This window comes from Pteropus medius, unplaced genomic scaffold (genome assembly GCF_902729225.1).
Source record: "Pteropus medius unplaced genomic scaffold, Ma_sr-lr_union100, whole genome shotgun sequence".
Classification (NCBI taxonomy): Eukaryota; Metazoa; Chordata; class Mammalia; order Chiroptera; family Pteropodidae; genus Pteropus; species Pteropus medius.
Genome location: NW_024349802.1, coordinates 28,618,991 through 28,644,778, shown reverse-complemented (window position 1 = coordinate 28,644,778; position 25,788 = coordinate 28,618,991). Strand labels below are relative to the sequence as shown.

Genomic DNA, 25,788 nt, shown 5'->3' with positions numbered 1-25,788 from the left:
AGTAGCCCTGGCCCCTCCCAATTGAAAAAGTTAGGAGAATCCTGGAGTAGTCTCTATCCATCCGCTCAGACAAGAGAACTGAGACATAGCCTACCTGCTGCGGAGACTATGTCTTGGTACCATCTGACCAGAAAATCTGGTGAACACACCTGGAAGCTGCATAAGTCAGACATGCGCAAGCCTTAGACAGGTAGGCAGAACCAATAGTCAGCAATGCAAAGCCAGTACCCTAGTTTGGCTATGGAAGTTGCAACACAGATTGGCTTGAGTTAAGCAACAAATAGCTTTATCAGTTTTAGAGGTTCTTTACCTGCTCTGCACAGGCAGAAAAGCTAATTCATAGTGCCACTCATTGCTGAATACAGTCTTTAGCCTATCTAACCAGGAAACCAAACTAGAGCATACAGGAAGCTGCATAGTCCATGCAACAGCCTTGCTTACAGAGGCACGTAAACAGAGAGCACAGCCTGTGGCATTCCCTGTCTGCAAAGCAAAACTAGTGGTGTCACATAACCAGGGATTTCAGTGCGGCCTCATGCTTGATTTAGATCCCCAAGCAATGAGCCATACAGAACCTAGATTCCATCTTGCTACCCTGCCAGAGCAGGAAAGCTAATCATAGCCCCTTCTACTACTGAACATAGTACCCAGTCTCGACAATCTAGTAAAGCTGACAAGAGAATCCAGGCAACTGTGGAGCCCATTCTACAGCCTCACTTGGGGATGGAATAAAATCAGAATCCTATCTGACTGTTCTGAGCCAGTGGCACATAACCCCATCCCAGGCCTCAAATCTTTAACAGTTGTCTCATCCAAAAATAGACTATAATAGCAGGTCTCACCTGCCCAAGGACACTTCCAGCAGGCATGCCCAGACCCAAACTGAGCTGACTGGCAAAAATCTATTTCTGCCAGAATCAAACATGTAAAGTCTGGAAGAAGAGCCAGATTACTCAAATGCAGATATCAGTGTAAGAAATTAAGAAAATGAAAAATCTGGTATGTACAACACTACCAGAGGATACTAATAGAACTCCAAAAATTGACCTTAAGGAAATAGATATCTACAAACTGTCAGACAAAGAATGCAAAATAATTCTCTTATGGAAGTTTAGCAAATTACAAGAACACACAGACAACAATTAAATAAAATTAGGAAAACAATGCATGAACAAAATGACAAATTTGACAAAGAAATAGGAACTATCCTCCCCCCCCTCAAAAAAAATCCTAGAGTTGAAAAATTTGGTAACTGAACTGAAGAATTCAATAGAGAATTTCAAAAGCAGACTCAACCATGCAGAAGAAAATATCAGTGACCTGGGAGATAGGACACTTGAGATTATCCAATCAGAAGAACAAAAAGAACAAAAAAGAGTAAAGAAAGCATATAGAACTTATGGAGCACAGAAAAAAAACAAAACAAAACAATATTTGTATTATAAGAATTCCAGAAGGGGAAGAGAAAGAATTAGCAGAAAGTATATTTAAAACAATAATGGCAGAACACTTTCTGAACTTGGGAGTAGAAACAGACATCTAGATTCATGAGACCCATTGGACTCCCAAATAGGTTAAATTCACATAGGGCAACACTGAGATGCATTATAATTAAATTGTCAAAAGCCAAAGCCAAAGAAAAAATTTTAAAACACAGCAAAAGAAAGAAGTTACATACAAGTGAAGCTGCATAAGACTGTTAGATTTCTCGACAGAAAGAGAATGGGATGACATATTCAAAAATATTAAAAGACAAAAACTGTTAACCAAGAATTCTATACTCAGCAAAGCTCTTCTTCAGAAATGAAGAATAAAGAGTTTTCTGAAAAAAATAAAACTAAAAAACCAAATGCTAAGGGAGTATATCACCAGTATATATGTCTTACAAGACTGAGTGGAAGAAAAAGTATGCCAATAAACATTAAAAAAAGATTAAAAGATGGCATTAAACTCACTGGTGACATTAAATATATAGTCAAAGTTAGGTTCTGTAATATGGTATTGGTGTATAATTCACTTACAACTCCAGTTTAAAAGATAAAAAAAGAATACAGTAAAAATTACCTATTTATAGTTACGCAATATTTAAAGGTAAATTGTAACATCAACAACCTAAACTGTGATGGGGAGGAAAAAAGTATAATGTTTAGGAATTCTATTGAAGTCTTTATAAGCTTTACTATGGTCTTATAATTTTAAAATATGTTATATAAACCTCATGGTAACTCCAAGGGAAATACCTATATTACACAAAAAGAACGTGATAAAGAAGTCAAAGCATACTGATATTGAAAGACATAAATCATGAAAAAAGACATCGAGAAACAATAGATATTCAACACAACCAGAAAAAAAAAAAATAAACAAAATGGCAAGAGTAAGTTCTTACCTATGAATAATAATTTAAACAAACAGATTAAGTTGTCCAATCAAAAGATAGAATAGCTGAATGGATAAAAAACAAAATCCCAAGTATATGCTGTCAATAAGAGAATCACATTAGCCTTAAAGACACACATAGAAATGATTTTTTAATCTGTAATAAACTGATTTATTGTGCAAAAAAAAAAAGACACACATAAACTAAGAGTTAAGGGATGCAAAAAGATATTTCAAGCAAATAGTAACAAAAAAGCAGGGGTATCTATACATACATTAGAAAAAATAGACTAGACTAAAAAATGTTAAAAAGAGACACAGAAGGTCATTATATAATGACAGAGGAGTCAGTCAAAGGAGGTGTAACAAGGTAAACACTTATGCACTCGACATTGGAGCACCTAAACATATAAAGCAAAAAGTAACAGAGCTAAAAAGGAGACATAAATAGTAATAATACTTAGGACTTTAACACTCCATTTTAAACAATGTATAAATCATCCAGAGAATCAATAAGAAAACTATAAATTTGAACAACACTGTAGACAAAATTGATCTAATAGACATATGCAGAACATTCGATCCTACAACTGTAGAACACCCATTCTTCTCAAGTGAGATGAAATATTTTCTAGGATGGACCATATGTTAGTCCACAAAGTAAGTCTTAGCCAATTCAAGAAGTCAGGAATTATACCAAGTACCTCTGAACACGATGGCATGACACTAGAAATCAATAACAAGAGGAAAACTGGAAAATTAATGAATACATGGAAATTAAGCAACACTTTCCTGAACAATGAACCAAGATAAATTAGAGAAAAAATAAAATTTCCTGAGAAAAATGAAAATGGAAACACAACATACCAAAACTTATGAGATATGCAAAAGCAGTTCTAAGAGGGAAGTTGAGAACAATAAATGCCTACATTGAGCAGCGAGATTCCAAATAAACAACCTAACTCTATGCCTTAAGGAAATAGAAAAAATAAAAAATAAACTGAGCCCAAAATCAGAAAAAAATAATAAAGATTAGAGCAAAAATAAATGAACTAGAGAACAAAAAATAGAAAAACTTAGACTAAGAGTTGGTTTTTGAGAAAGATCAATAAAATTCACAAACCCTTAGACTAACCAAGGAAAAAAGAGGACCTAAATCAATAAAATTATAAGTGAAAAAGAAGACTACAGGAAATACCAGAAATAAAAAGACTCATAAGAGGCTACTCTAAAAAACTATACATCCAGAAATTGAACAATCTAGAAGAAATGGAAAAATTCTTAATAACATACAAACTACCAAGACTGAATCAGGAAAAAACAAAAAGTCTGAATAGCCTAATTACTAATAAGCATATTGAATCGGTAATCAAAAATCTTCCAATGAAGAAAATCTAGGACCAGATGATTTCACTGATAAATTTTACCAAATATTTAAATAATTAATATTAATCTATCTGAAACTCTTCTAAAAAATTAAAGAGGGAACATTCTGAAACTTATTTTATGAGACTATCATTATTCTGATACTAAAACCAAGTAAGGACACTACCAATAAAAAAAAAAAATTACAAACCAATGATTCTGATGAATATAGGTACAAAAATTCTCAACAAATACTAGCAAATCATCTATGGCCTCGCCACTCTGAACATGCCCGATCCCGTTTCATCTTGGAAGCTAAGCAAAGTCGGGCCTGGTTAGTACTTGGATGGGTGACCACCTAGGAAGACCAGGTGCTGTAGGCATAAAAAATAAAAAATAAGGAATTGTAAACGGACAAGTTCCTTGCAATCTGTGAGGTCAACCAAGGGTTGCCTTGCCTACAAAAAAAAAAAAAAAATACTAGCAAACCAAATTCATCAGCACATGAAAAGGATCACTCACCATGATAAAGTGGAATTTATCCTTGGATTGCAAGGATGGTTCAACATATGCAAATCAAACAATGTGATATATCACATGAATAGAATGAATCATATATTTGAAAGACACAGAAAAAGCATTTGAAAAAATTAAACCTATTTTCTGATAGAAAATATTTAACAAATTAGGCATAGAAGGAACAGGTCTTAATATAATAAAGGCCTGTGTTCATGGATTAGAAGAATTATTGTTAAAGTATCCATACTACCAAAAGCCATCTATATGTTCAGTAAAATCCCCTTCAAGATTCCAATGGTGTTTTTTACAGAAATAGGAAAAAAAAAACACTCCTAAAATTTATATAGAAACACAAAAGACACCAAATAGGTAGGAAATCCTGAGAAAGAAGAACAAACTAGGAAGCATCACACTTAGAGATTTCAAGCTATACAATAAAGCTATAGTAATCAAAATAGTATAGTACTAGCATAAAAAGAAACACATAGACTAATGGAACAAACAAAAGCCCAGAAATAAACCAAAACATATATGGTCAACTAATATTTGAAAAGACAAAAATATTAAATGAAAAAAAGATAGTCTCTTCAATAAATGGTGCTGGAAAAATTGATTATCCACATATAAAAGAATAAAACTTGACCTCTATCTTGTACCACTCACAGAAATTAACTCAATATGGATTAAAGATTTAAATGTAAGAACTGAAACCCTAACCTGAAACTATGACTCTCCTAGAAGAAAGCATTGCAAAAAAAACTCTGACATTGATCTTGATAATGATTTTGTGAAAATCACACCTAAAGCACAAGCAACAAAATAAATAAAATAGTAGAATGACACCAAATGAAAAAGCTTCTGCATAGCAAAATAAACCATCAACGAGTGAAAAGACAATAGGCAGAATGCGGAGGGAAAAATACACATTTTCAAACCATATATCTGTTAAGGGGATAGTATCCAAAATGGCCACAGGTACATGAAAAGATGTTCCACAGCTATTTATTAGCGAAATGCAAATTAAAACCATAATGTGTTATATGTCATTGTTAGAATGGTCCACATCAGAAAGACTAAAGATAAATGCTGGCATGAATGTAAAGAAGAAAGAATTCTTGTGCGCTCTTGGTGGGATTGTAAATTGGTATAGTCACTATGGAAATCAGTGTGGAGTTTCCTCAAAATAAAAAAAAAAAAAGAAAGAAAAGAAAACTATCATGTGATTCCACTTCTGGGAATATATCGAAAAGAAATGGAAACACTAACTGGAAAAAATATCTGCACCCCTATGTTCACAGCAGTGTCATTTACAATGGCCAAGACATGGAAATAATCCAGGAGTCCATTGACAGATGAATGGATAAGAAGTTGTGGTATACACACAAACACAATTATTTTTTAGCCATAAAAAAAGAAATTCCACCATTCTCAACAACATAAATGAACATTTGAGGTATTATGTTAAGTGTAACAAGTCAGAAAAGAGACAAATACCACGTGACCTCACTTATATAGCATTTAAACAAATAAACAACAGAACAAAAACACCAAAATCATAGAAAAAGATCAGATTTGTGGTTAGTAGAGGCAGGGGGTAGGTGGAGGAAAAATTGGAGACGGGTGGTCAAAAGGTTCAAACTTCCAGTTACAAAATAAACAAATCATAGTGATGTAATGTACAGAATGGTGACTACAGTTAACATGCTGTGTGAAAAACAGGAAGGTTGTTGAGAGCAGATCCTAAAAGCTGTCATTGCAAGAATTTTTTTTCATTGTATCAATGAGATGATGGGTGTTAACTAAACTTATTGTAGTAATCATTTCACAGTACATATAAGTCAAACTATTATGCTGTACACCTTTAACTTCTACAGTAATGATGTATGTCAATTGTTTCTCAGTAAAACTGGGACAAAAATAAGATACCTAGTATTCAGCATTGTTCCCACTTGCTCCTCCTTTCTTACTTTTCCCTGAGTTAGTGACCAAATAATATTGAACTAATTTGTCTAAATTCATTTATATGTGTATATAAGCCTTTATTTTACACATGTAAACTAATAAACCCCAAACTCAAATTGTAACTTGCACAATTCTCCCCTATAAAACATTTTTAAAGACTGTTCTTTAAATTAAATGAATGTCATCCACACTCTTGCCTCTGAACCCGCTACTCCTCTTATAATGTTTCTCTTTTATGAAAGCAGGCACGCTCCCAGAGCTTAACTGAAGTTATTCCTCTTTGAAGGACTTCTTCCTCTTCTTTTTATTCTTTCTTACTACCCACACACATTGAAATCTTGTGTTGCTTTCATAATATTCACTTGGTACATGTTCCTGTTTTGTGAATCTCTTTTTTGTATGTCTTCTCTATCTAAGAAAAAGCTCTACTTTTCTACCACTGAGGGGGTAGGACAGTTTTTCTATCGTGTGTGTGTGTGTGTGTGTGTGTGTGTGTGTGTGTGTGTGTGTGTGTGTGTACATATATATGTATATGTATATAAAGTATGTAATATATTATATATAATATGTATATATGTATATAAGTAAATGAAAGATTAATAACTTTGGAATTTTCAAACTACTCTTGTTCCTTAGAATTACGTTGCTCATACCCCTAGTCTCAGAATTTTTTAATGTTTTATCTACAGGATTTTGTATCACCAAAATTGCTGTCACATTTTTTTGCTTACATAAGCAAATATAGGTGATGCATTGACCCTATTATAGTCTGTTTCCCAGCTAACATTCTGCCCTGCAAATAGCTACGTAATGTGCGTGGTTCCTCTTGCTGATGGTATTTTTTATTAATGTAGTTTGTATTCAAGTCTTTTCCTTATTCAGGTAGTTGGGCATATTTTAAAATACCCATGTTCAAATACTGTATAGTCATAATGATACCATATAGTAAAATGGGAATGATAGTAATACATACCACCAGAATATCATCCAAGAAGCATATAGAAAAATCATGACTTTGGTATATACATGACAGAAATACAGGTGGCCATTCTGACTTATATACAGGGACCAGAGGACAACAATATTCTTGAATTTCAAGTTAAAATTACAACATTAATCTCTTTAATCAATATATTTATATCATTATCCTCTTTGAGAACACAATTTAATGATTTAAAGATTCTCCCACTACCTATGCCCACTTTTCACATATATTTTGTGATTTGGCAAAGTAGCTAAAATTCTGATTAATAAAATATTTGATAAGACATTAATGTTTAGCTATCTCATTGTTGCTCAGATATTTTAGTAATGATATCAAAAAGGTAAAGTACATAAATCATTTCTTTTTGCAATGCCAGCTTGTTTTCCTTGGCTTTTTCTTACAACTCATATTAATTCCAAATTTGCATTCGCCAGGTGAATCCTAGGAAAATTTCATGTTAATGTAGTTAAAAACTCTGTATTTAGTAAGACATGAAAAGGGACTTATGCATGAAACCTTCAACTATGACACTAGAACACGATCTACTCACAATTTAAACATAGCTTAATTTCATGACTTGGGAGGCAAAATAGCTAGCTTGAGTCCTCTCTGGGCTGTATCTTGATTCTTTTGACAGAATGCCTCTGAACAGCTGTCAAAAAAATAAATCTGAAAGAACCGGAGATCATGCCCTCATTCACAGAGTTGGCATGCTGAGGGCAGGGGTGGGGGAAGGGATGACACAGCCACCATGAAGTAAGTTCAGGTAAGAAGTGTCTGCTGCAGCAATTGGCAAGCAAGGAAAGAAAGATCTTTCTGGGAAACATGGATGGAGGGAACTAGCATTGAAGTATATTGACAAAAAAATGACTGAGGTTCATTTATTCATTCAATTTACCAAGATTTACTGAGCTATGTGTCTCCTGACAACACAAAAGTAATTAATACAAAATCCTGCCTATTATGCGTGTATGGTCCCAGGTTGAGATAGATTGCTATGCTTCTCTGGGAGTAAAGATTTAAAAATAACTAATTTTTATGAAGGCAAAGGAAAAGTTTTTGGTGGTAGTTTCAATGATATATTTTGAACTGAGAATCAGAATCGGTTTTAGAAAAACAGAAGCAAATATTGGGAATATCATGACATAGAATGTATGTCCTCTCGCTTCCTCAGTGGCATCCTGGCATCATTTTGGTATCGTCCAGCTCTCTTTATCTTACACTACTTCCTTCATTTCTAACTCCCAAAGATATTTATGCCTGTCAATATACTGTTTTCTATCAAAAAGTATCTGAATCACATTCACGCTCAATAACAAATGACTTAAATTCCTTCAACCAGTATTTCCTTCCAAGGGTATTTGCATTTTAACAAGAAAAAAATAGAGTAATAACAGTCTGAGAAATATTAAGTAGCAGGCTGCAGGCCAATCAGACTTTGAAGGTGTATACTATTTGTATCTAAATCCTCTGCTGAAGAGAAAGACCTAACCCAGGTAAAGAATGGTGACACTGGATTGGTAATCCAGGTCCAGTGAAGGAGATAATCATTTATTGCTACAAGTTCTCATCAGGTAACAATTCCTCCTATTCAAGTTTGTTGTCATTAAGTTGATAAATCATGACATCGAATCTTACCTGGTATAGCTGTGAATCCCTGGTGTGACAGAAATATGAGTTAAATGGAGTTATTTCCTTGAGCAGTTCTGCTAAGGCCATCCTTAGCACTCTTATTTCCTTGCTGGCAACATGGGACTCATTGATATTTTTCATCATTATTATGCTTGACCTTTGTACCAGTGAGGGCAGCAAAAAAGTCCTTCATCATTGCTGCTTAAGGTTCTCAGGAGTTCCACCTCTGCTGAGAAAAAGCTATGTTTGAATTAAATATGGTATTATAAAGTTTACTTAGACTCTTTAGAGCCAAAATATATAGAAAAATTAGTTGAAATGTAATTATTACAGTTGTCTCCAATCTAATGCTATTATTTCTGAAAGTGGTTCCATTGTTAAAAATTCAGCCTTAAAAAGACTAAATAGATTTTTTTTGTCTTCTATGTTATTTATGTTCCTGCTTGTATGTTTCTTAAACAACTTCAGACTAAAGTTGGGGACTTCTTAGAGGTCTATAGAATCTTACTCTGTGCAAACTAAAAAGAGAATAAGTTTATATTTTCATTTTACCTTCTCTCATTTTTTGTTCATTTACTTTTTCCTAACTTGGTAATGAAATGCTCTCCTTGGTAAAGCTTCTGTAAACACAGTGCTAAATTAAAGAGGATAATTGTTTTTAGTGGCAAAGTTTCAAAGTATGAGAAAAGTTCTTCAAAATAGACTTGAAGAAAAGAAATGAAATGTTATATTTGAACATCCATGAGCACATTTTTCTTCATCAAAGAGAAAATGGTTAGAAAAAATAAGCCTAAAAGTCAGCCCAAAACAAAGATTAATTTTAATTAAGGCTCAGAAAAAGATGACAAGTGTATTGATAAATAACTTTCTTTGCTTTGCTTTCCTTTTCATTTCCTTTCACAGTCTATACTTGAGGTCAGAAGATTTTCTAGGCTTTAGTAGATGTTCATTATGGAGTAAAAAATTAGGATATTGTCAAGTATTCCTAGTAAAGATCTGCTACTGCAGAGAAAGGTAGGATGCTAACATACTTACCCAAACTTCACAATTCTTTTAGTCTAAAATATTCATCGAGCTCTTGCAAACCCAAAGACATTGATCTATGTTCCGTGAATACCATAGAAATGAATAAACTTCAAAAACATACCAATCAATTGTACTATTAACATGGTCTGTATAAGGAACCCAGTGGAGGCAGGGAACTGGGTTAAAAGTTCATGCTTGGTACAGAAATTAGCCAATCTTCAAGGTGATCAGTTTAATACCAAAGTGCCCAGAGACGGTGCTATATCCACATGAACCTAAACCTGGACCTAAAGTGTCCAGGGGAAAGGAAACTACTGAGGGGGACCAAATTTTGCCAAAAAATATGCTTTTCATGATATTGATTTTAAGCTGGTTATTATTAAGAAACAAAAGAGTCAGAAAGAACCTTTGACCTGCCCTCTTTGCCTTCCTAAAGGACTTCAGATAGAAAAACCTGCTTGCATATTCACCTTAGCATATTTTTATTAAGTGCAGCAGACAGGGAGAAGTCTAATAAAGCCTGTTTGTTAAAAACTCCTGTATGTCCCATTGTTTCTTGGGAGCCCGGCGAGAATTTACCACATGTTTGCCCTTTCTCATCTACCTATGAACTGCCTATTTTTCTTATGAAATCCCATACTCCTGTTTCTCTCTCCTTTGTTTGGAATGGCATATAAGCCACAACTGCCCAACCTGTCTTTGGGTCTCAGATTCTTATGGCACCTCCATATGTACATATGTATTAAATTTGGACATTTTCTTCTATTTATCTGTCTCATGTTAATTTGATTATTAGTCCAGCCAGACAAATTTCTAAGAGTGGGAGAAAAATTATTTTTGTACCCCGACATTATTGTTGATTAGGCAATTACTATGTGTTAGGCTCTTCTGTATATGTACTTTCTCATTTAATTATCACAATAGTCTTATAGACATTACCCAAGATGAGAAAACTGAGACTCAAAATGAATGTATAGTTATGTCAGTGAGTATTATCACTGATTAAAATATGTATATTTCAACATGGTTTCTGTGCCATCAGTGAGACACAAAGTAAAAAATTATAAAATTGATGGCTAATTTTTATACATTTATTATGCAGATGCCATTTAATCACAATATACTCTTCAGCAAGTAATATCAACCATTTATCTATTATGATCCATCACGAAAAAATACATCATAGCAGGTAATGATTAGAGTTAAGAACATTCTTCTAGAGATATTACCAAAATTATTCTTTCCCCTCTTTAAAAAAAAAAAAACTTAATTAAAAAGTCAAACAGAGAAGTTGAAAGAATAGTCATACTTTAAATACTTGTATACCATTGAGATTCGACAGTTGTCAAAAATTGGCACGTTTATTCTATCACTCCCACTGTCCCCTTTTCCATTTGTGCGCTCTATCTCCTCCCCGCACCCCCCCATCATGGTCTTGTAAAATATCTCATGATCAGGCATTTTATGATTATATCCAATTGTGTCCTCATGATTAGATTTAGGAGAAGCATTTTTGGGCAAGAACGCCATATAGAGGTTAGTTACTTTTCAATGCATCACATCAGAGACACGTAATATCTGTTTGATTCATAAATGGTGATTCTAAGTTTTGTCTCTGAGTTTAGATGAAGTCCACCACATCTCTTCCTTATAAAAGAACCTTTCCTTCTTTATAAATAATAAAGATTCTATGGGTATATGTCATAAAACTTAAAAGTGAACAAATATTTCGTTTCTCAATAACCTTTCACCTAAAGACTTTAACATTTATTGGCTGTCCCTTGTCCAAATATTACATCGGAGTTATATAATGGTGATTCTGAAATTCTAACATTTCTGTCATGTATTTAGTTGATATAACAATATAATTTGGGGTTTGTAATATATGTAAAAGCTAAGTTTATGACAATAATAGCATGTAAGTCAAGAAGAAAAAACTGAACTATGTTAAGTTTGCTATGCTATATATGCAGTAATAAAATTAAATTATAATAAAGATGTACTCTATGAATCCTAAAATGATCACTAAAATAAGAATTATAGATAAAATGCCCAAATTAACTGAAGTCATTTTTTAAATATCAATTAATCCAAAAGAAAACAGAAAAAAAGGGAGAAGAAAAAATATTGCAGGTGGTTCAAGATGGCGACATAGGAAGATCTTGAACTCACATTCTCTCATGGACACAAGGAATCTACAGCTAGAAATGGAAAAGTTCTCTGTGGAAAAAGACCTGAAAACTAGCTGAACAATTTCTTCAAATCAGCAAAGGAGAAAAAGGTCTGGAGGCAGGTAAGGGAGGCTGAAATGCAGTCTTGCCATAAACCCCACTCCTTGTCACAGCCACCCATAATCTGGAGAAGACTCGCAATTCTGGAGCTCTTCTCAGGGGCAACAGGTTTGTACCTCACATCAGGCGCCTCAACTTTAAAGACCTGCTTGTGAGAGATGAGCCTCCAAAACATCTGGCTTTGAAAACCAATAGGGCTCACTTGCATGAGACCCAAAGAGCCTTAGAAGGCTGAGTTTGTGCTCAGGCTCACTCACCTCAGGGCCTAGCACAAAGCAGCAGTTTGAAAACCTCCCAGACTATATGTGAAGAAGATTCACTTGCTAATCTTAAGGCATCTGCCAAAGTTGTACGAGCCTGTTGAGATACTCTCCAGGGACGGAGGCACTGCTGGGTGCCAGTTTTGTATGTTCCCTCTACCTTGCTAAAGCCGGTGAACACCATTTTTTTTCCCTTCCTCGGTGGGTATCATCTGCTTACTCTCCCTCCTCAGCCATGCTCCACAGTGTCAGTATCTATTGAAAGAGAGTTTTTATATTTGTCTGGTGCCCTTGTCTTTGCAGCTGGGGCTCAGGAAACACTCCTTGATCACCTGGCTCTGGAGGCCAGGGGGTTTACATTTTTGGGTTCTGTGGAACTATAACAATTGGAGAGACAGTTCTCAGCTGACTACAACCCCCAGAGCACTGCACAGAGACCATATTGAAACACACCCCAGTCTTTCTGGAAAAGAGGCTGATTTGTGTGTCCAGGAGCTTTGGCCTGAGGCAGGCTTCTGTTCTGGCCTATAGAGGTGATCTCAGGGAATGGAGGCCAATGGATGCAATCTTTGTATTCTCTGCCTCTCTCCAGCTTACTAGTATCTCCAGAGAGGTGCTTATACACTTGTCTGGTGCTTTAATTTTTGCAACTGCTTCCAGGGGACATCTCTATATCACCTGGCTCAGGTGGCCAATAGAAAAAGTTCTTAAGCAGCTACCTCTCAGAGCACAGGAAAAAGCAAAAGACTCAGGAGCTCAGTCTTGCTGTGAAAGAAGCCTATAAGATTATCATCACAGCTGCAGACTAAGGGGAAAGCTTCTAATTAAACATGCATCTAAGGGCTGATTGTAAACTTTTCCAGATACCTTGGAATATGAGTGTATTTCAAGGTATTCCTTTGTGTACTCTCTCTACCATTCTCCAGAGCACTAGTATCTATTGGAGGAGGTGCCATCATGTGTTTGGTGGCCCGGGTTTTACATCTGGTTCCATCTAAAAGCAGAATATACATTCTTCTCAAGTACATGTGTGACATTCTTTAGGATAGACCATATGTTTAAAAACAAAGCAAATCCTAATAAATTCAAGATTGAAATCATATCAAGCTTCAATATCGTGAAACTAAAAAATAAGAAAACTGGAAAATTCATAAATATGTAAAGATTAAACACGCTTCTGAATAATCAAAGGATCAATAAAGAAAAACCAAAGGAGAAATCAAAATATACTGAGACAAATAAAAATGGCAACATAACATACCAAAATGTATTCAATGCAGTAATAGCAGTTCTAAGAGGGAAGTTCATAGTGATAAATATGTCAAAAAAAACAAGAAAAACCTCAAATAAACATAACTCTACAATTCAAGTAAATAGAAAAGAAAAAAATGCTCAAGGTTAGCAGAAGAAATAATGATCAGAATGGAAATAAGTGAAATAGAGACTGAAAGGACAATAGAAAAGATTAATGAAACTAAGCAGGTTCTTTGAAAAGGTAAAATTGACAAATGTTTAGTTAAACTTAACAAGGGGAAAAACAGGAAAACAGGGCTCAAATAAATATCAGAAATGAAAGAGGTATACAATGGATACCATAAAAACAAGAGGCTACTATGTACGAAAATATACAAAGAGGACAACTTATAAGAAATAAATTCCTAGAAACATACGACCTTCAAAGACTGAATTGTAAAGTGATAGAAATTTGGACTAGATCAATTATTAGTAAGGAGATTGTATCAGTTAATCAAAAATATCCCAACAAACAAAATCTAGGACAAGACAGCTTCACTGGTGAAGTATATCATTAAAAGAATTAATATCAATTTTTCTCAAACTCAGAAAATAAAAGAAGGAATGCTTCCAAACTCATTTTACAAGGCCAGCAGCATTCCTGATACCAAAACTAGACAAGTAGACCAACAAAGTAAAAATTATAGGTCAATATCTCTGATGCAAAAATCCACAACAAAATATTAGCAAACTGAATTAATCAATACATTGAAAAATCATACAACATGATCAAATGGGATTTATTCTAGGGATGCAACAATTATTTGACATCTGCAAGTGATCAATGTGATATACCACCTTAACAAAATGAAGGATAAAAATCATATGATCATCTCAATAGATGCAGAAAAAGCATTTGACAAAATTCAACATCCATTTATGATAAAAACTTTCAACAAAGTGGATACAGAGGAAATGGACCTAAACATAATAAAGTTCATATATGAAAAGCCCACAGCTAACATAATTCTCAACAGTGAAAAGGTGAACACATTTCCTCTTTCTAAAAACAGGAACAAGACAATAAAACCCATTCTCACCACTTTTATTTAACATAATATTGGCAGTCCTATTTAGAACAATTAGTCAAAAAAAAAAAGAAATAAAAGGCATTCAATTTGGAAAGGAAGAATTGAAACTGTCACTATTTGTTGATAACATTATATAGCAAAAAATTTAAAGACTCCCCCAAATAACTATTAGAATAAATAAATTCAGTAAAGTTTCAGGATACAAAATCAATATACAAAAATCTGGTGTTTCTATACACTAACAACAAATTATCAGAAAGAAATTAAGAAAACAAGCCCATTGACAATTGCATCAAAAAGAATAAAACATAGGAATTTAAACGAGAAGGTGAGGAACCTGTACATTGAAAACTATAAAACCTTGATAAAAGAAATTAAAGAGACACAAATGAATGGAAAGATATTTCCTGCTCATGGATTGGAAGATTTAATGTTATTAAAACGTTCATACTACCCAAAGCAATGTACTACAAAGATTCAATGCAATCACTATCCAAATTTCAATGGCATTTTTCACAGAAATAGGGCACACAATCCTAAAATTTGTATGTAGCCACAAAAGATCCTGAGTAGCCAAAGCAATCTTGAGAAAGTAAGACAAAACTGGAGGAATTATGCTCTCCAATTTCAAACTATATTACAAAGCTATAGTAATCAAAACAGTACGACAAAAATAGTATGGCAAAAATCAGACACATAGCTCAATGGAACAGAATGGAGAGCCCAGAAAATAAATCCATGCACACATGGTCAATTAATTTACAACAAAAAATGCAAAAATATACAATGGGGAAAGGACACTCTCATCAATAAGTGGTGCTAGAAAAACTGGGTGGCCACATGCAAAATAATGAAACAAGACCACTATCTTATACCATAAAAAAAATTAACTCTAAATGGAGTAAAGACTTAAATGAAAGACCTGATTTCATAAAATCTTAGAAGAAAACATAGTTGGTTAGCTCCTTGACATTGGTCTTGGTGATGGTTTTTTTGGATTTGACACCAAAGGCAACAAAAGCAAAACAAATAGGAGGGACTATAGTAAACAAAACAAAACAATACAAACAAAAACCTCCTACAAAGCAAAGGAAACCACCAACAAAATGAAAAGGCAACCTACTGCATAAGAGAAAATATTCAAATCATATCTGATAAGGGGTAAATATTTAAATTATATAAAGAACTCATGCAACTCAATGCCAAAAAACAAAACAAAACAACTTTACAATTTAAATTAAAAAATGTGCATAGGATCTAAATAGTTTCCTAAAAAAGACACAAATTGCCAATAGGCACATAAAAAGATGTTCAACATCACTAATCATCATGGAAATGCAAATCAAACCACAATGCAGTATGACTTCACCCCTATGAAAATGTTTATTATCAAAAAAAAAAAAAAGATATGCTGGCAAGGATGTGGAGAAAAGAGAGGCATTATGCACTATTGGTGGGAATGTAAATTGGTTCAATCACCATAAAAAAACAGCGTGGAGGTTTTAAAAAAATAAAAATAAAACTATCATGTAATTCAGCTATTCTACTTCCGAATATTTATTCAAAGAAAACAAAAACACTAATTTGAAAAAATATGCACTCCCATGTTTATTGCAGTTTTATTTACAAAAGCCAATATATGAAAACAACCTAAGTGTCCTTAGATGGATAAGGAAACACAATGGAATACTATACAGCCATAAGAAAAATGAAATCTCTCCATTTGCAACAACATGGAAGGACCTTGAAAGCATTATGCTAAGTGAAATAAGTCAGAGAAAGATAACTACCAAACGATGTCTCTTATATGTGGAATCTAAAACAACAAAAACAAAGTCGTAGATACAGAAAACTGATTGGTGGTTGCCAGAGGCAGTGGGGAGGGGTGGGCAAAATGAGTAAAGGAAGTCAAAGATACAAACTTCCGGTTATAAAACACATAAGTCATGGGGATGTCATGTACGGCATGGTGACTATAGTTAATCATACTGTGTTGCATATTTGAAAGTTTCTGAGAGAGATCTTAAAATTTCATCACAAAAGAGAAAAAAATTTTAACTGTATAGTGATAGATGTTAACTAGACTTATTGTGGTGATCAATTTGCAATGTATGCAAATATTAAATCATTTTGTTATACACCTGAAACTAATATAATGTTATGTCAATTATACATCAATAAAAAAAGTAGAACTTAGATGTTCATAGCAACATTATTCAGTGGCCAGGACAAGGAAGCAACCAGTGTCCTATGATAGATTGGATAAAGAAGCTGTGGTATATATATACAATGGAATATTACTTAGCCATGAGAAGAGATGATATACTGCCATTTGCGACAACATGGATGGACTTCGAGATAATTACGCTAAGCGAAATAAGCCAGACAGAAAAAGTTGAAAAATCACATAATATCAATTATATGTGAGATAAACCTAAAAGCACCAAATGAATAGGACAAAAGACTCATGGACATAGACAATAGATTAGTGGTTACCAGAGGGTAGCAGGGAGGGAGAGAAAGGGAGAGGTAGACAGGGTAAAGGGGGTCAAATATGTGGTGACAGAAAGAAATCTAACTATGGGAGGTGAACACACAGTGTAAATATATATATGCCTTACTGCTAAAATGTACAGCTGAAACTTATTGTATTTCATTTATCAATGTCACCATAAGAAAAATAAAATTAAAAGTAGAAATGGCACAAGTATAACCAAATAAAAAGATGACAGATTTGAACCTAATCACATTAATAATCGAATTTAATGTGAATGATAGACACATCCCAGTTAAATAACAAATCGTCATATTGAATAAATTCACAATATTCAACTATATGCTGTGTACAAGAAAGGAACTTCAAATATAAAGATACAAATAGGTTAAACATAAAAGGATGGGAAAAGATATACAATGCTAACTAATCAAAAAAATACTGGAGTGCCTATATTAATATCAAAGTGGATTTCATAGTAAAGAATATTAGTGGAGTAAAAAAGATAATTTCATAATTATAAAGGTATCAATTTATTACTATAACATAGCAATCTTAAACATTTATGAAAATGGCAGAGCTTCAAGATATATCAGGAAAAAGCTAATAGAATTGCAAGGAGAAAAAGGCAAATCCACAATTACAATTACAAATTGCAATGTTGCTCTCTTAATAAATGGTAGAACAATAGGTAGAAAATCATCAAAAGTGTAACAAACTTGAAAAATCAAATTACTTGACATTTTTGGAACACCCTACCCAACAAAAGAACACATTTTCTTTTTATTGTACGTGGAACATTTATATAGGTAAGACTATATTCTGGGCCATAAATCAAATCTCAATAGATTAAAAACAGATGAAGGTAATACAAAGTACTTCTCTGACTACAATGGAATTAAATTAGAAATGGACAACAAAAGGATACTGGGGAAAGCTAGAAGACTGACCATATCAATCCGTGGCAAGAATGTGGAGCAATTGGAATGCTCATAAACTACTTGTGGCACATTCATTTTGTTAAACACTTTAGCAGCTTCTTAAAAACATAAACATATACCTCCCATGTGACCTATCAACTCCACTCCTAGAGAAATAGATGTATATATTCATAAAAACCTTATACATGAATTTTCATAGTAGCAATATTTGTTACGATTAAAAACCAGAAGCAAATGTAACAGCTGAATGGATAAAACAATTGTCATATGTACATACTACTCAGTAATAAAAAGAAGCAAATTGATATATCCATACGACAACATGGATATATCTCCACACAATATGCTGAATGAAATAAGCAGAAAAAATATATATGTTGTATTATTTTATTTATATATAATTCTAGAAATTGCAAACCAATCTAGAGTAGCAGTCAAAACTTATCCAACTATACATTTTAAATATGTACAATTCATTTAATGTCAATTATACCTTAATAAAACTGTTAAAAACTAAAATTAAATTCATAGCTCAAAAAAAAAATGGAAATGTATATATACCTCAGAGTAGTTTCATCTAGATCTCTGTATCTTTTACCATATACTATACACCAGAATAAATTACTAATGCATAAGACAGAGAAAAAAAAGAAACATTTGAGTCCTAGAAAAAGTATATATGAATATCCTTTAACTGGTTATTGTTTAAATCTAAAAAAGGCTCTGGTTTTGGTTATTTTAATTTTACATTTTCTTTCTTTTTAAATTGTCTTATCCTTTCTGTAACCTCCATCATAAATTGCCTTGGGTATATTATATCATACTATTGGAGAATAGAGATTTGCTTCGTTTCCAATTCTAAGGCCTCTATTAGATTTGCTAACCACAACTCCACTTTAAAAAACATATGTTTTGTGCTGAATGCCAAAAGATTCACAAACTTCTCATGAATAAAATTTAATCTAGTTCTCTTTCTTATTAGATATCAAGAAATAAAATCTCCTAACTGGAACAACGTTTAAGAGGTATATACCTAGTATTTAAAGGAAGAAGTGTCACAAATAGAAGTCATATATTTCCAAAAAATGTAAGTTGTATGTACACTGTATATAGCAACAAAATTCTTAGGAATAAAAAAAAAAGTATAAGGTAGAAAAATATTTTTCACTCATTACCTCATCTAATTCTCAATTATTTCCCCAAGAAATAATTGGTATTACTATTGTCATTTTATAACATTTCTGAGATCAGAGTGTGAAGAACTAGACTACAGTAACCAGTAACTAATTTTAGAGACACCATGTAAGCCTAAGACTGTCTCATTTCAAGGTACCTGATCTGGCCATCATATTTGGCCAACCCAGACTATAAAGTTTAGAAATTATTTGAATTATCTGTTATTGTGTAACAAACCACCCCCAAACCTTATGTCTTAAAATAACAACAATTATATATTTAACTCACAAGCCTGCTGTTTGGTTGGGGTTAAGCAGAGAAAGCTTCCGTGCTCCAGGCAGCACAGCATCAGACGGGATGGTCTGAGGACGGCACTGAAGGATCTACTTTTAAAATGGCTCATTCACGGGGCTTGCAAATTGGTTCTAACTATCAGCTGAGAGCTTAGCTAGGGTTGTTGGCTGAAACACATACACATGGTCTCTTCAAGTGGCCTTTCTGCAGAGGCTAGTTGTGGTTTCCTCACATGTGTAGCAGCTGAGTTCCAAAGGCAAGCTTCCCCAAAGTACCAGGTGGAAGCTATGCCATTTTTTATAACCTAGCATCAAAAGTTACATAGCATAGTCACAGTGCACCCAGATTTAAAGGGAAGTTACTCACATAAACCCCACTCTCAATGGGAGGTGTATCAATACCACATTACGAAAAGAACATATGAGATGGAATTTAATGTGGGAGCCATATTTAAAAAATACTATATACCATAGAAATCATCTAAAATATTGTTTCTCAAGGTATGGTCTGCATACCGTCTCAACAAAATTACCTGATGGACATGCTCAAATGATAATTCTTAGATACTTGCTGAGAAATATATAATTTCAAACTTTGAGATCAAGGCCTAGGATTGCACATTTTAAACAAATTATTTGGGTTGTTTTATGCATCATAAAATTTGAGACCCCCTTATCCAGTCCAACGCTCTTACCTGAAAGAAAAAGGAAATAAGAACTAGAGAAGTTAAAAGAATTTTGCAAGAACACAGTTAAATATGCTATTTTCATCCTCTCTGTTGAATTTTCAAGAACAAGTTTCTTTATGATTCCTAACAGAAATGATAGAGAGTAAGCCCAGGGAAGAGCATTGCAAACTCAAATGCCTATGGGGCAAGGAGGTGATGTAAACGAGTGAGGCAGACTTGATATAAATTAACATAAAATAGGAAACCATGGAAAAGTTATTAACTGGGAAGCAGTTTGAATGATCAAAAACCTAGAGGAAGATAAGTTTTCAATTGGGACCCAGTTTGCTTGGCTGAAAATAAGGCAAAGACTTTGGCATTGCAATAAAGAAGTTTACACTGTGATAGAGAAATGAAATATCCCATGGAGGTCATAAAATGTCTTTGGTTGAAGATGGCTCCAGTGCCTTACACTTGGTGAGAAAAGATGTTTGCTGAATGTTTATTGAATAAAAGGTAGGATTGGGGAAGAGAAGTCAGATTTCGGGGTCTCCATTTTTTTCCCTTTTCCAGTACACACACACACACAATCAAACATACATGCTTGTACCAATAAATCTTTATAACCTTGATTATGCAGAGTTCTTTTGGTATTTATAATTCTATGAACATTCTTCTGTATATAATAGAATCAATCACGAGTTTATATACTCCCCAACAAGTATAATTTCTCCAAAAGGTCAACATCAGTGGTCTCCAAGGAGCAGGATCCCTGCCGATGCTTATTCAGGACCCTTCCAACAAACAGCTAGCCCTCTCAAGAAATTGTCAATTTTCACTTTTCAATGTCCCCTTATTACAGAAATAAACAGCTCGCCCTCCCAAAGCCTGCTGTATCATAAGCTAATTCTCAGGTACTCTTATTTCTATGTGAGAGGACAAAGAAAAATATTCTTGATTTTTGGTGAAGAGTACTCATCAGAGTACTTCTAACTGCAGCAGAAACAACGGTCCCCTTAAAAAAACAACAATGCCGATAAGACCTGCTTTTACACTTCTGGGAAACTGAATAAAGCACATTTTAAAGAATCAGAACCAGCTAAAAAGTGGTTCTGCTGCTGCTGTTAGAATCTCTGCTGTTGTGAGCCCCTCACTAGCCTTTGCTTGTCAGGGGCGGTTGATATCCGTCCACGTGCCCATTTTATCTCTCTGTCATTGCTGATTGCTAATTTCCTGAGTATTAATTACAAAGTTCAGTCCTTCCCCTACTGAGTGTGAAATAGAGAACGAGGGCTAACTTTAGAACAAAAGCTGTCAAATTCCCCCATCCACTCAGTACATTTAAGGCCAAGGACATGCAAAGCAAAGAGACACATTCCCTCCCTTTCAGGAAAATTTCTGTGAAATTAAGATGACTCAAACTTTCCTTATTGGTCCTTAAAATAAAGGGTGAGTGTTAAAGGCATTCCATTTTTGAATGGCCCTAAAAGATCTTTTTCTGGGAGATCTAGGAAGAGGGGTAAAATTATCTCAGCTCATTGAACACAAATAAATGTTCTGGCCATCCTTCTCTGCATGATTAAACCATTGTCTTAGTCACAGCCTGACCTCTAATTCCCAAATGAGTGCATTGCCTTAGCTGTTTTTCAAGAAGAGAAAAGAAGAAAAAGAATTTTGAGATAATTAACTTTTTTACTTTTGATATCAGGGACAAATGGCACACTCTGGGGCTGCCAGTTATTTGTTTCAACCACAAGGTTCAATTTGCGGTACATCCTCATATCTCTTTACTAAGAATTGGTTCAATCATTAAAAATTACCGTATGGAAAAGAAAGGTGCATCAGTGAAAGAGAGGGCCAATCAAACATACTAGCTGATGTGGCAGGTGGCAGCGATAAATGTCTGTACTAGCCACAAACATAATTTGACTCAGGTGTACTGTCTGTCACAGGGCTTTTTTTAAAATGTATTTTCCATTCAAAAATGTCCCAAAGCAACACATGAACAAGACAAACAAAAACTCATAAACACAGACAACAGTTACAGTGGGAAAGAGGGGATGGGGGAGTTAGAAAAGGGTAAAAGGGGTCAAATACGTGGTGATGGAAGGAGATTTGACTTTGGGTGGTGAACACACAATGCAATATATAGGTCATATATTGTAGAGTTGTACACTTGAAACCTACATAATTTTTTAACCACTGTCACCCCAATAAATTTAATTCAAAAACGTTCCCAAGCAATTACAATAAAATGAATGGAGAAGCTGGGAGCAAGTCCAATCTGGAACTTGTATACATACATTCGCTTCTTAGGGACTGAGACTTCCCTTAGGAAAGAGAATAAAAACTCTAAAAAATAATTTTTTTAAAAATACCTTAAAATACAGACTGTAACCTGAAAATCAATCTCAGTGTTGTTCAGTGACTGTGACTCAGTCTAGTCAAAGACATGAACCTTCTCTAGGGCCTCCATTTCCTCATCTGTAAGATGAGATGCTGGACCGAACAAATGGTTGGTTCCCAGTCTGTATGCTCTATATTTCTAGGGATAGGCCCTGTTTCAAAAGCCTAATGAAAATTGTCCTTATATATGAAATAAAGAAGCCCATCTAGCTAATCATCCTTTCTTTGCTTTTAGCTGGTTTTAAATCTATTATAAAATGTAAGTATGATGATCGTATGCTGGTCAGAAGGTAAAGATTAGCTTGATACCCTCTGATTTATTGAGGGCTGCGAGAAATCTGCCCCATGACCTCCCACACCTGGGGCAATCCCACACCTCTATCACCTTGCCGTCATTTTGAACATGATTTGACACTTGGTCCTTTAATTTATCTATATCATCATACAGTTTATGAATAATGATAACATGTTGGCTAATCTTCTACCGTTTCCTAGCAGCATTCTTCTCCTTTTCCCTCTCTGTTCCTCTCCTTTCTGCACTCTCTCTCACTAGAGCAAAGTATTTGTAATTTAAAGCCATGTAGCCATCACTTTTTGAAACTCTGTTACATCATTAAGTTCTCATTTTCCACCCAACACAGCTTACATTTTTTTTTCTTTCAAACGAATGTAGGAGTTATTGAAGACATATTTTCTCTACCTCCTAATTCATATATCTTTGATGAATAATAATTTATTATGTCATTTGATGAACAAAAATAATAAAGTGAATATGTTAACCAGGGTTCTCCAGTGTTTGACCAAATATCTGGTTATCATGGCTTAGCCAAGTTGGCACATAAAATTAACCATCATAATGAAATATTAGTCATTGTTGAATGTAATTGGATAAATCAATTCTTTCAAAAATATGAAATCCAGGTGATAAAAAGTTTGAAGGCTATGGATGAAAAAGTTATCTGAGATCTTTTCCAAATCCAAGGAAACAGAGAAATCCTGACTCAGCTGACTTTGTTGAATGGTTTGATGGTAGTAAGGGTTTCTCCTAAACTTTTAAGTATTTTTTTCAAAGAATAATTTAAGGTCCCCTACCTGTATCCCCATACTGACTGATAATGGTCTGTTTTTATCTAATATCCTCTTCCTAGATTTACTTTCCCTTGCTTCTCTCACCTTTTTATTATTTTGTTATTGTTTATTTATTTATTTAATTTTTTTCAAAGATATTCTTAGAACCAGAAGAAAAGAGGAGAAATGCTGATAGTCCCAGAGTTTATATCTTAGGAGATTTTAAGGATGTGCAAATATGGAAGAACTTGAAGCATTGAGGAATTAAAATCAAGTCAAGAAACAAAATATAGCAATTGCCTTTGGATTTTCATTGAATGAACCTAAATAAGATTTGAAGTCACTTTGGAACAACCTCTGGGGCAATCAACATTTTCTCCTGCAAAACTTTGCTTTCCAAATCTGGCCAGTCAGAAACAGCTGGCAGTGACTTCTTGCTATATCTTTCCTAGATCAGGGTTCTCTGGCACCTCTCACAATATCTGTGAAGGGAACAAAATTTTGCCACCATCAGGCTGCTTTTTGGGATATTGATTTTGAGCTGTTTATTAAGAAAATAGACTCAAAAAGAAACTTCGATCCTTCTGCCCAAGAGATTCGGACAGAGAGACCCACTTCAGGAAGGAAATCTTAAAATGCTACCTTAGCTTAATTTGAATTTAGTATAGTAAATAAAAGGACAGCAGGTGTCCGTTAGCTAGATACCCTCTGTCTCATTGTTTCTGAGTTGCCTGGCAAGAATTTGTCTGCCATGTATGTTTCCCCTTTCTCCACCTGTAAATGGCCTGTCTTCACTTCTGAAATCTCATATCCCTCTCTCTTTTCCCTGCTTTATCCAAAAGTGTCTTATATACCGAATGTTTCCTCACTGTCTTTGGAATTTTCAAGCTTATGTGAATTCCCATGAGCATGTATTAAAACTTTGATTTTCTCCTCCTAAGCTGTGTTAATTTGATTACTAGCTCAGCTAGAAGAACTGAAAAGGTGAGAGGAAAAGTATTTCTTTTTTTTTTTTTAGGTCCCACATCTGCATCTCTGAAAAGTTTGCTACCCAGAAGTACTTTCTTCTAAATGCATAAAAGGCTGTAAGCGTTTTATTTTGTTATATTAGGTTTTTAAATATAGTTAAAATTAGATCTAGATATACATTTAAATTAGATAAAAGCATGAACACCTGTCTGCTCATAATACAACAGTCCCCTTTTCCTGAAAAAAAGGAAAAGCCCATGCACATTCCAGGTCCCAGTTTGAAAATCAGTGTTCTTTTAAAATACTTTTAGAATTAATGTGCTTTGATGGAGGTAAAAATGGAAAAATAATTAGACACTATCCTCCTTATTTGCATTCTTCAGACCCATCCCTGATTAAATCAAACTAGTAGGGTGTTATTTTTTCCCCCATCACTGGCATTTTTTGTAGAGTGTAATTTAGTCTCAGCCATGATGAGTGACCCACCAGCACCATAGGAAGGCCATTTTCCAAGACACAGATCTCAACCAGCCTGTCTAATAGGCAGTTGTTTGTGAATTGAGGATTTCTGTGCAAGGCACAAAGACCATTATATTAGAGCTAACTCTCATAAGCTCTGAAAGGTAGAGTTGAGCCTAAATTTCTCTCTGGAAACTGCTGAGATAGAGCTCTTATTTCCCTAGTGTGTGTTTGTGCATGTGTGCATTGGGACTGAAAAAGGAAGAATTCAGAAACTTTGTAAACTTGCAAATATGGAATGTGCAAATCGCTGAACTCGATTACAATGTCTGTTGGATGGAATTGGCAAGAAGCTGGAGCTGAAAGTAATGGTGTGGACAGCCTCACCCCATTACTTTCAAGGCAATTGATTCTGTTGTAACCATTATATCACTCTCGATTTAAAAAGAAAAAAATGGAGGTGGTTTATCATCTCTCCCTTCTAATGGATAGGAACATAAATTTGCTCTCAATGTGAGATAAGTGAACTAAATATAAAGTGCTCAGTTTGTCAGTCTCTACATCTGACCCA

At 34.2% G+C, this 25,788-nt stretch overlaps 1 pseudogene; it reads left to right on the top strand.

Annotated features, from left to right (window-relative positions):
- Positions 1-4,008: 4,008 nt before the first annotated feature.
- On the top strand, positions 4,009-4,127 carry LOC120581764 (uncharacterized; annotated as a pseudogene).
- Positions 4,128-25,788: the final 21,661 nt, after the last annotated feature.